We start from the raw sequence: 12,652 nt of genomic DNA, 5'->3' as shown, positions 1-12,652 counted from the left end.
TTAGGTTTCTAACATCCACACCAGGCCACAGTTCCCCAGCAGCAAATCAGGTCATCGCCAATTCTATTGTGGGCTGTCTTTTCCTCCCTCGCAGAAGCCCTGCCTTGCCAGTCACCGCATGCGGTTTCTTTGTAATACAACAGGCTTCTTGCATCAGTGGAGCAAACTCACTGGGAATAACCTAGTTCTTCCTTCATTCCCAAGGCCATGGTTTATAAAAAGCTTAGTTAATTTGTCATTCTGAGGAACTTTTAGACACAACTATGTTCTTTTCTTAATGAGGCTTACCTCCCAGGGAAGGAATAGGGACATAACTTTTCCATCTCTGGTCTATAACGTCCTTTTAAGAAAAGGAGTTCTTCACCAATGGTTGCAGACAGTTACACACAGATATTAACTGATGCGGCTGTTTGCAGGGCTCCATCCCCTCACGGAGGCGTGAGTTTTGCTTTGCTTTGTAAACAGAGCCTACCCCTAAAGTCACCTGGCATCTTCTTTTGTAAATGCCCTCAGGGTACCCAGTAAGAATGTGTCAAGGGTAGCTTATTTATGAACAAAACATCTTTATTAAGAAAGTAGCCCCTACTTGTACTAAGCATTCAGAATAGGGAAGTTTTTTCTACGGATCAAGGCAGACAACTAATCTTGGTAAGAAGTCAAATGAAATCCAAGCTGTAAAACTTGAGCACAGCTTTTCTCCTTATTTAGACCAACTTCTATTAAAGCCAGAAGAAACCAGAATAGGCCTAAGCATGTCAGAATCAGAGGGTCTTGAACAGTGCTTATTTGGAGGGAGGAGGGTGGGCATGTGGGGAACATGACAGAGAATCAGCAAAGCAAAGCAGTCAGGAGCACAAGTCCTGCATTCAGATCACCTGTGTTCCAACTCCACTGGATTGTGCAGTGATTTCACTTCCTTTTCACTCAGCTTCCAAGAAAAGAGGCCTGAACTGTTCCCCTGTCTGACGGCACTCCATAGACTGTCCTCCATCTCTTCATGTTGTTTTGATAAAAATCCTTTTTGTAGATCATAATCACTCAGCTGTGGACTGTAATGTTTGCCAAATAAGTATCTGAGTCAGGAGAGAAAGTCTGTGATCAAATATGTTTAGAAATGCTTTGGCTGTTCATGTCAGTGTCAACCCCTACTCCTCACTCTTTGCTCCTCGGGTCAAGCCTTCCCACTTCCAAGTCAGCACCTTCTTCTGCTTCTTTTTTTTTTTTATTGTATTGAACTACCGTGAGATGGAGTTACAAAGCTTTTATGTTTGAGATTCAGCCATAAAATGACCAAACACCCATCCTCCACCAGTGCACATTTTCCACCACCAGTGTCCCCAGTGTTCCACCCCCCACCCCATCCCAGTCCTCACCCTGCCACTTTGGCAGACTCAATACTCAAGTTTCCCCAATACTCTCTATCTCTACTTTTGGGCATTATGTTTTGTCCGAATTTTCCCACTATCATTCAAGCCTGCCTGCCAGGGGCAGACGCTAGATAATTTATTTTCCATTGCTCGTTTTGAATATCATGAGAGTTCACACAGCCACAAAGTGGCCGCACGCTTCTGGGATACCGGATTGTAGATGGCTGGGTTCTAGAGACATCTCTATAGGACACTAATCCATTTTGGAATTCAATTAGGAGTCTCTGGACCAGGGCTGTTGGTGCACCAAGATGGCACTCGGCAGAAGCTTGTGGACATGACAGCTAAGCCAAGGAGTGGATGGAGAGCAGGGGTGGGACGGCCCTGTGCTTCTGTCATCATGTGGCCTGGAGATTCAGCCCTGACACCTGCATACATGGGCCTTGCTTGTGGGAGCTCTGGGATGCTGGGATTCCATCTGCAGAAGGCAGGGAGACTGCACCTGTTCCATCTGGGATACTCCAACGAAATTGGCTTGGTATGGGGTCCAGAGGGATCTCCGGTGCTGTGGTGCCATCTAGGACTGGTTGCTGTGTCTCTGGACCAGGGTTGTTGGCATACTAAGATGGCGCCTGGCAGAAACTTGTGGGTGTGATGCTTCTGCTTCTCTACTGGAGTCAGGGCTGGGTTTGGCTCCAGAGTCTGCTTGTCCATCGTAGGCATGGAAGCAGTGCCAATCAATGAATCCTCCCAAAGAAGCAGCCCTCAACCAAAGTGCATAGATGCTGTGTAAGAACCCTGGCTCTCCCAGACCTTCTTTGGATGGAATGACAGTCCCATGTTCGGTCATTCCTGACTACATTCTGTCATTCCTGACTACATTCTGACTACAAAGATAACCCAAGCCAACAAGTTCCAGTTGTGTTCTTCTCCCTGTCTCAATTCCCCACTCTCATTCTGCAGCCTCTGGGAATCAGGAATGTATCTCAGTTACTGCTTTTGAGAAGCCAAATTTAAACACAGTCTATTTCACATAAATATTCAAGCAATGACTAATGTCTGGAACCTCTCCTAAACGTATTTGGCTAAAGAACCTTTTCAGATAGTTCATCTTGAAGAGCTGGAGTTTCAGAGAACAATCTTTGAGAAATACTGTTCTAATGCCTTGCTGGGATACAGCTATGTCATAGAATTGTTGAGAAGAAGCAAATCAAGAATGGGATGGAGGAAGGTGTGTCCAGAGAATAAGGGGTCATCTGGAAGCACCTGGGATTATAAATTCTACAAGGACAGAATCCTTTATATACTCGTTTCAGGTAGGAAGTATTTGATTTGGGTGTTCAATAGACTCACCTGCTTCTTACATTACAGGCAATGATTTGAATTCTCATTCTAGTAGCTCAAGTGTGGTGTGTGGTTAAGGCTAATTCCTAGAGGATTCACACTTCACCAAAAAAAGAAAAATTTTTGCTCCATGAGGAAACTAACCCTCCCTTTCTGCTTCTACCTGTGAGAAAATGATACTATATCCTCTACCTGTGAGTCAGAGAAATTCAAAATTGAGCAGCTGTGTTAATATATTCAACTTTGAGATGAATGCAAAATGACTGGGGAGGTCCCCCCCACCCAACATCTTGGTTTGAGCAGATTGATTCCAGTACTGAGAAGTATTCAAGCGATGCAGTGCCTGCAGTGTTATAAAATAGGATCATTTCATAGTTGAAAAAAATCTATGGTGTTCCCTGCCATCAAAGCCCAGGCATTTAATAACATTGGTCGAGGTTTTAGAAGCAGTGAGGAGGGAAATCAACCATGAAATGCTGAGTTAAACCTATGTTTAAAATCCAAACTATCACTGAGGCTCGTGAAGATGTCCTCTAAATTTTGCTATCTACTAGAAGACTTTATCTTGTCCTGGGAGGACATTAAATGTTTCCTTTGGGAAATATCTACAGCACTGTATCAGGGAATTTCTATGGTGTTCATAGGAGACTAGGGGAATGCTATCTAAGCTGACACACTTAGAGTCTTAGAACTTTGCTAGACACATTCTTCTTGATCAGAATTTGGTAGTCTGTTATATATGTGATGCAATATAACCTTTAAGAGGTGAATGTTTTTAGATGGAAAAAATCCTCAACAAAGTGTTAGAAAGATAATACAGGGTTAATGTGTTTGTCTTGCTGCAGCCAACCCTGGTTCTGTCCTTGGCAATGTGTAGGATAACATTGGGTTTGTCCTTCAGCCTTGTTGCAGGGAATTTAGTTTACCTTAAAGGGTTGTCCTTTCTGTATAGACACAGGAAGACAGTATTATGTTTTGTAACTTGGGAGATGATTGACTCCAATAATATTTACTTCTGGGAATCTGCTTTCTTGACTCAGTTGCCCTTAGTTCCTAGCACTCCAAAAGCAGGGTCCCGACGAGGGATGGAATGGACCCAGAGCAAGCTGTGAGATACTCTGGCATTGAAATGGACCAGGCCAAAGCACCACAGTACTCAACTATAAGTTGAGAACATGGTCATAGACAAATGCTGTCATGATCCAAAAGTAATGATGAGACTAGGACCCTGCTGGAGTTAGGAAGACTAACCTGACCTGAGGACTATGGTCTAGAAAATATAGTGAGATGTCCTCAGGAAGAACCAAACTTTAAATTTGATATATCTCTTACTGTGCTCATACAGAATGACATTGCTAGAAACATTAGAAGTAAATTTACTATAACTATTTAGGTGGATTACTAGCTGAGGAAAGAATAAAGTGACACACCCTGGATGGGATCCCACCCTTAAGTGAATCTCCTAGTAATCTGGAGTAATCTCTTTAGATGAGATTTTGTTAATCTCCTGGAGGAGTGGTCTTACCCCTCTTTGTTGATTTGTTAATTTCAACCCACCTTTGTGTGACCACCCTATGTGATTGCTATATAAACTAAGACTGTAAGAAAAGTAGAGAGAAGACACAGAAGCAGAGCACAAGGCAAAAGAGAATCAGGGAGTCATCAGAGCCAGAAGCAGGGGAAAGAAAGAGCACAAAGCAAGTGAGAGTCAGTCAGAAGTAAGGATTAAAGTCAGAAGTAGTGGTCAGAGTCAGAAGTGAGAATGAGTGGGGCTCTAGAGACTGAAGCAGAAGGGCTCCAGAGAGAGAGATCAGAAGAAGAGAGATCGCAAGAGACCAGAGGAGAGACGACAGAGTCAGAGAGAAGTCGGAAGAGACCAAAGGAGAACTACAGAGACAGAGTCAGAGATAGAGAGACAGAAGAGAGCACAGCAGCACAAACAGAAGCAGAGTACAAAGGAGGAGCCATCCCGATCCGGTCCATACACAGCACCTCAAGAGTACTGAACTCGAGCAGTGAGAGAGAGATAGAGAGAGAGCCGCCCCAAGAGCCTGCAAACAACACACACATCACCCCCCTCTGCACATGCGCATGTTTATATTTTTTTAGAGCACTGCATATGGTTTCCCGGGCACTGTGAGAAGTAATCCCTAAGCCCAGAGTCAGGTTTAAGCCCTGAGCACCACCAGGTGTAGCTGCTCAAAAGCAAAGAAAATTCTCTACAAAATCTTGATGTATTAATCCAAGAAATATTTTTTTAAAAAATAGACATGGCCAAATAAAATTTGTTTCAGGGGATGCAAGGATGGCTTAATATAGTCAAATCAATTATCATAATTCATCTACAATAGGAAAATTCATCTATAATAGGAAAGATAAAAATCATATGATAATAAAATTAGTAGCTTACTTAAGCTTACTTAAGTCCTTAGCAATATTCAACACTCATTTATGACAAAGAAAAAACACTCAATAAATGAGGACTAGAAGAAATATTACCTCATCATAATAAAGTCCATATACAGCAAACCATAACCAATACCATACTCATTGGTGAAAAAATAAAAGATCAGAGACAAGACAAAGATATACCTTTCTCGCCACTATTATCATAGTATAAGAAATCTTTGTCACAGTAAGCAGACACTAAAGAGGTATAAAGAGTCCAAATTGGAAAGAAGTAAAACTAGCACTACATGCCAGTCCCATGATAATATACATAAACAAGCATAAAGACTATAAAATATAAAAAACATGAATACTGTAAAGTTAGAGATTACAAAATAAATTTACTAAGTTGCATATAGAAAAACCATTGCAAATAATGGATCAGAGAAAAGAAAGTAAATTTTAATAATCTCATTTAAAATTGCATCAAAAAGAATAAAATATCAGGTCAGAGCAATAGTACTGTGAGTAGAGTGCTTTCCTTGCATGCAGCCAACCCAGATTCAATCCTCAGTACCTCTCATGGTCCCCTCAAGCTCATCAGTAATGATCCCTGAGCATAGTGCCAGGAGTAAGCCCGGAGCACCCCTGGGTGTGTCCCCCCCACAAAAAAAAAAACCTAAAACTAAAACTGAAAATACCAGATGGTCTAGCAATCTAACTCCTGGAATTTCTCAAAGAATATGAAAATATCTATAATTTGAAAGATGATTTGTACCTCAATATGCACAGCATCACAGCATCATTATCAATCAAAACATGGCTGGGCAAACAAGTTATGGTATTATACTCAGTGGAATTCCACTGTTACTGGGAAAGATGAAGACTATGAGGTAAAGGAAAGCACATCCACTGCTGGTGGGAGCATCCATTAGTTCAGCCTCTATGGAAACACACAGTATCCATATGTGTGTATCCATATGTATCCATATGTTTCCATCTATGGAAATGCACAATATCAAGACTTATCAAAAAATAAGAATTGAGTGACAACACAATCCAGCAATTCCAGCTCTTGGCATCTACCCCCATGGACCCAAAAACACTATGTTGAGAAGACTGTTGGGCTCCTTGTATTCATTCCAGCACTATTCATAATAGTTAAGATCAGAAAACAATCCAAATGCCCAAGAACAGATTAGTGAATGGATAAAGAAATGGCAGATATACATAATAGAACACTATTCAGCTATAACAAAAGATGAAACCAAATAGTTTATCGCCATGTGGATGGAGCTAGAAGGTATCATGCTGAGTGAAGTCATAAGGAGAGAGACAAATACAAAATTATGTCTCTTGTGTGTGGCATATAAAAAGTAATAGTAAGTAAATGATAAAAGGCCAATGACAATAGAACCACAAAGTTGGAGCTGGCCTGCATCTACCAAGGTGGGGGTGGGTTGGACCTCAGAACATTTGTGGGAAGATGCTGACACTGTTGTGATGGGTGAGGTGTGGAACACTGTAATGATAAAACCCTATCATTTTGTACATTTTCTGTTTTTAAATTTATTTATTTTTTAAATTGGATCACAGTGAGATACACAGTTACAAAGTTGTTCATGATTGGGTTTCAGTCATATGATGTTCTAACACCCATCCCTTCACCATTGTACATCATTTCCCACCACTGAAGTCCCCAGTTTCCCTCCCCCATCTCTATGACAGGCTCTTTTCCTCTTCCTCTCTCTCCCTTTCTCTCTCTCTGTCTCTCTGTCTCTCTCTGTCTCTCTCTCTCTCTTTCTGTCTCTCCTTTTGGACATTATCGTGTGCAATACAGATACTGAAAAGGTTATCAGGTATATCCTTTTACTTACTTTCAACACTCAGTTCCTATTCAAAGTGATCATTTGCAACTGTTATTGCCACATTCTTCCCTTTTCTATCCTAATTGCCCTTTGCCCCACCCCCATGCATTGGTGGCAAGCTTCCAACCATCTACCAGTCCTCCTGGCCCCTGTAAAACTTTATCATGTAAAGTACTGTAAATCACGGCCCCTAAATAAAAATTGGGAGGATTGTATCTTTCATAACAAGACAACTGGGATTTGAAGCGATCATGCTAAGTGAAATAAGAGATCAAAAGACAAATCAGAGAATGGTTTTGTGCATACGTTAAATATAAACAACGAAACAAATAAACTGGCTATTCCCACCCCTCCCCGCAAAATACCCCTATGCAGTTATTTAGAATCTATGAAAACTATGGTGGCTGCTATACAGCAAGGAGAAGAACAGGTATAGCAGTCAATTTGGTGGTGGGCTGGCACTAAAACATTGGTGATGGGTGTGGTGAGGCTGTTCACAAACAGTACTCCCCAAATTCTATAGTATTCTAAACCTACATTAAATCAATGTGATATTTAAAAGGCTAACAAGAAAACATATGCATGTATGCACACACAGAAAGAGAGTTTCCAAACTTTCTGGATCCGGGCTCACAGACTGCCTTGCTCTGAAATGGTGATGAGTAATAAAGAAATAACTTTTTCAAGGTGATTTAGGAGAAAATCTATGAGCTGCTGCAGCACAAGGGAGGAGAAAAAAAAGGAATACATTCAGAGTGGTTGGAAATATGAAAATGCCTAAAGTTGTTAAAAGGATGGTCTTTCTGATCCTTGGTACAACATGATACCTGAACACTGTGACTGAAAAATCCCTTAAACATGGCCCATTTGTGAACCCAAATCAAGCAAGTGAACCAAACAAATGGCTGAGACCTGTAAATACCCTCCTTGTGTAAATACTCTCAAATCAAAGACAGGAGTACTGGCTTGATTTCTGCATTCCCCTGACCTCAAACCTAATTTGGAATAGGGTTTTTGCATGTCATTGCTTAAACTACTATAAATACTGACATCCAGACCCTGAGCCTCGAAACAAATCTACCACCCATCAAAGGTATGACTACATCTGATAAAAATGAGCGTGAAACCCCCAGCCCAGATCACAGAATTATATTTTTCTCTCTTCTTCTTTCTTATTTTTCAGTGTACTCTATTTCAATCTTTCCTTGATATCTGACTTTTCAACAGTTCTCCTATTTTTTTTAAAACGACAACTTTTTATTTTTATTTATTTATTTACTTGCTTTTGGGGTCACAACCGATGATGCACAGGGGTTACTCCTGGCTCAGGAATTACTCCTGGCGGTGCTGGGGGACCATGTGAGATGCTGGGAATCAAACCCGGGTCTGCCATGTGCAAGGCAAACGCTCTACCCACTGTGCTATCTCTCCAGTCCCAATTCTCCCATTTTTAACCCCTTACTTTCTCCTTGAACTATGCACAGGAATTCGCTGCCCTAGCATTGAGCCTTACCTATTATTAGGAAAGAACTTTTTCTCCCTCCTGGTTGAGAGTAATCCCAAATTTTTAGGGTAATATCATCCCACCCCAGATCCAGCTGGACCACGGTGAAGCCTAACAGTAGTTGGGTATACTCTGTATCCACTCCCATCTGCATGGAGCAGCCACAGCACAGAGACGGCCTCCCTAGCGGACTGCTACTGTCTAAGAACTGAGACTATTACTAAGTATCCTGACAACCTTCCTACTCTTATTTCTGAAGCTTTAGATCTCAACATAGGAGAAAGGTCAATAAGACCTGTGACACTTGAAATTTACCATGGAGGCATTTACATGTGTTAACAGAAATTTTACAATTCCGTAGAGGCTTCTGGATAAATTAGAAATCATAGAAAAGAAAGATGCTATCCTCTGGTCAACAGCCAATCCACTAATGATTTAACAAAGTCAATAGCTCATGGCACCTCCAAGACCTCACCACTCTGAATCATTGCATTCCTTTTGATTTTAAAGGTCAGTCCTCCCCTGGCTCAGCTGATTTTCCCCAGCAGGGTTGCAGTTTCTTGAGGCCCCAGAGGCTGTCTTGTGCAGTTCCTCCATTCCATCCTCCTTGACCTTATTGTACTTAGACCCACGTCCTTGATGAAATTTTTAGTTGTTTCTGAGTGTACTACTTTTCCCATTTTAATTAATTCTTTTTAACATCCTCTGTCAAACTTTGTACTGAGCTCTAGAAGTGTAGTGACAGTGACACCAAGGGTTTCTAACACAATGCGGAATGCAGGCAAAAGAGAGAATTCTAAAATGCTGTTGTGATGGAATTAGAGGGATTCAAGCTAGAGGCTGGTGACCCAACTGAGTCTGCAGCTAAGGTTTTGTGAGTGGTTGTGGGTGATGGGAAGGGACAACAGGGGAGAGAAAAACTTTATAAAGGGGAAATGACCTAAAATGTCTTAAAGGGTGTGTATTAGGTAAGTTGGTCCAATAGAAAAGCAATAGATAGCTGGCTAGACAGATAATCTTCCTCAATTCTGAGTGCTCCTTGAGCCTCCTTTACCTGGTGCATCTGTATAGTCCCTTAAAGCACAGGACACCATCTCCGTATGACCTTACCGACTCCCACCCCAGCTCATCCTCTAGGATTAAATGCTCTGAGTTCCTCGTGGTACATTTGAACCAGCCCACGCTGTCTGGCCCAAGATCCTACTGCTGCAATAGGATCCACGATTCATTCAAGGGGTGTCATGAAGTCTGAAGCCTTGGCAAACAGTCCTATTTTGTTAATATTTCCTGTGCTAACCACTGCTCAGAGCTAGGCTGGTTCCTGGTCTTTTCCCCAATGCAGTTACCAGCCTCCTCAAGAGACTGTTAAGTGAAGGCGCCAGAAGTCTGCTAGACAGCGTTCCCCTGGCATCCCATCTATCACTGCCCCAGAACTCTCCCCAGTGGAACTCTATCAACTTTGCACACAGTTGCAAAGTGTAATATTACAGTAGCAATGCCCTTCACTTTCTTGATTTTCAAATTTTCCTTTGCTCTCACGCTCCTGTTCCTCTCTGGTGCCAATCCTTGAATTACTGCCATGTTTTTGTGTTTCAGTTTAATCGGATAGCTCATCTCCAGGGTTGCTGTCACCAAGGGCTTCAAATAAATAGCTTTCTGTAATCATTTTCAATGTCGCCCATCCCCCACTCCCACCGACACTTTCCTTTGCTTGGTGCCGCTTCTTTTTTTTTTTTTTTTCTAGCTTGGACTCATTTATGAAAGTCATTTTGTTTCCCACTTGGTCCTATGAATACAATGTATTTCCAAGCTATTTCCTTCATTAATTCTACCTGTGCTGCAGACTCTGGCTCAGGAGATACACATCAATCCGCATGTGTTAGCACTTCGGCAGGGAGGTGGGAGAGACGGAGCTGAGCGGTCAGAGTTTACAGTGCCTTTGCAGGTTGGCTTTCTTCATGACTTCTCTAGTGCAATTGATATTTTTCGTTTGTGTGGGTTTCTCTTTCTGTCCACGAATACACCTTCACTGCAGTCTCCTTCCACATCTTCTCTGTGTCCGTGAGAACCCATCCACAGGGTCTGCAGTCTGCAGTCCGCATCCCCTGGCCAGCCAAATGCTCCCTCCTCTCCCACCCTCCTCCTGCTTCGCTTTCCCAGACCCTGCAGCAATCCTGAAGCACAGGGGAACCCGAGCACCTCTCAAGGAGTCTGGTCCCTTTGACATATGCTTGGCTCCCACCTCAGTTTTTTCCCTAAAAGCGCAGGAAAGTGTGTTCCTTGGACACTGAGGATTCATTCTTCTGGGGGCAGCAAAGCCCTGTGAAACACCGTGCGAGGAGAGTCAGCAGGTCCCAAGGCCAGCATAGACCCTCCATGCCTGGACTGCTGGGGAATGGAAGAGGGCAGGGGAGAAAGGGAGAGAGACAGAGAGACAGAGACAGACAGAGAGAGATGGAGAAAGAGAGAGAAAGAGAGAAAGAAAGGAGAGAGAGAGAGATTCTGAGAAGCATGGCAAAATAAAAATACTGAGAAGATGGAAGGTTGTGACTCAACACCCCCCACCCCATTTGCTTTTAGGCAAACCTCCTATCTCAAAGCTTTATCCCCTCCACAGGGCTGGAGTGATAGCACAGCGGGTAGGGCGTTTGCCTTGCACACGGCCGACCCGGGTTCAATTCCCAGCATCCCATATGGTACCCTGAGCACCGCCAGGAGTGATTCCTGAGTGCATGAGCCAGGAGTAACCCCTGTGCATCGCCAGGTGTGACCCAAAAAGGAAAAAAAAAAAGCTTTATCCCCTCCAGCTATGCCACCGTCCACCCATATAGTTTCTAAGGATCGCTCCACTCCAGGTTTCTGGGGTCTTGTGGATGTAATACTTGAGACTTTCACTGTAGACAACTTATTTCAACTTTTATGCTTTGATATTTAAAAATTATAAATGGGGGGATAATAATACCAACTTAAGGAACTTGTAAAGTTAAGAGCAGATCAAAGAGGAGGATTCACTCAAAAATATTCACAGTTACTTTAAAATACTAGAGCCTTTAGCAGGGATGTTACCTTCCCTGTGCTTCCAGCCTGCGTGGGTGAGCCCCGGGTGCTCTCGGGAGAACTACCTGAAGTCCCTGGGCCAAAGTTTGGAACCTCACACCAAACAGTAACAGGTATTCTTTCTTTGCTTCTTTCTTTCTTTCTTTCTTTCTTTCTTTCTTTCTTTCTTTCTTTCTTTCTTTCTTTCTTTCTTTCTTTCTTTCTTTCTTTCTTTCTTTCTTTCTCTCTTCCTTTTTTCTTTCTTTTTTTGTGTTTTTGGCCACACTCAGCATTGCACAGGGGTTACTCCCGGCTCGTGCACTCAGGAATTACTCCCCTGGCAGTGCTCAGAGGGACCATATGGGATGCTGGGATTTGAACCCAGGTTAGCTGCATGCAAGGCAAATGCCTTACCTGCTGTGCTATCGCTCCAGCCCAGGTATTATTTCTTTGTGTGCGTCAAGACTGGTATGACAGCACAGAAGGGGACCCCCACCTCAACTCCCCCCTCTCCTGGTTTTTAAGTTTTGCTTTTCAGACTGGTGTGTGCTTGAGAGGCATGGCTGATCTAACACCTGATTCCCAGTGGTCCCATGGGCTCCAGACCCTTCAAGGGCTCCTTCTCTTGTTTCAGGCCACTATACACAGTGGTTCATACACAGAAGGGACAGTTGGTATTTGGGCATATCTAAAGTTGTAGAGTCACAAGGAGTCAGCTTTCAGGCAGGCTGTCAGCTCAGATCCACAGACTGGGACAATGTTCTCCACTTCGCAGAAGCTAAGCAAGCCCAGGTTCTATTTAGTTGGGGGTGGGTGGCTTGTATCTCGGGAAGATTCTTCCTCTCTCATATCAAAAAACAGCATCCAAAATATAGGGAGGAGAAGGAAAGAAATAGAGTAAAGGGAGTTGGAGAGGAGATAAATGAGAAGTTTTAGGGGCAGTATTCACGCAGATTCAGGTCCATCAGAAGAGTTAATAAATAAGAGAGCTAAATATCCAAACTGCAGTGGCAATGATATTGAAATCCCAAATTTTAATAACCAAACTTAAAATGTAACTGTCAAGATGGCAGGGTAGGAGTAGGGTTGGGAGAAGGAATCTTGGAACACTGGTGGAGGGAAGTTGACACTGGGAGCAGAATCGG

Source organism: Sorex araneus, chromosome 8 (assembly GCF_027595985.1).
Source record: "Sorex araneus isolate mSorAra2 chromosome 8, mSorAra2.pri, whole genome shotgun sequence".
In the NCBI taxonomy this organism is placed as follows: Eukaryota; Metazoa; Chordata; class Mammalia; order Eulipotyphla; family Soricidae; genus Sorex; species Sorex araneus.
The sequence above is the reverse complement of the archived record's forward strand: the minus strand, read 5'-3'. Positions refer to the sequence as shown.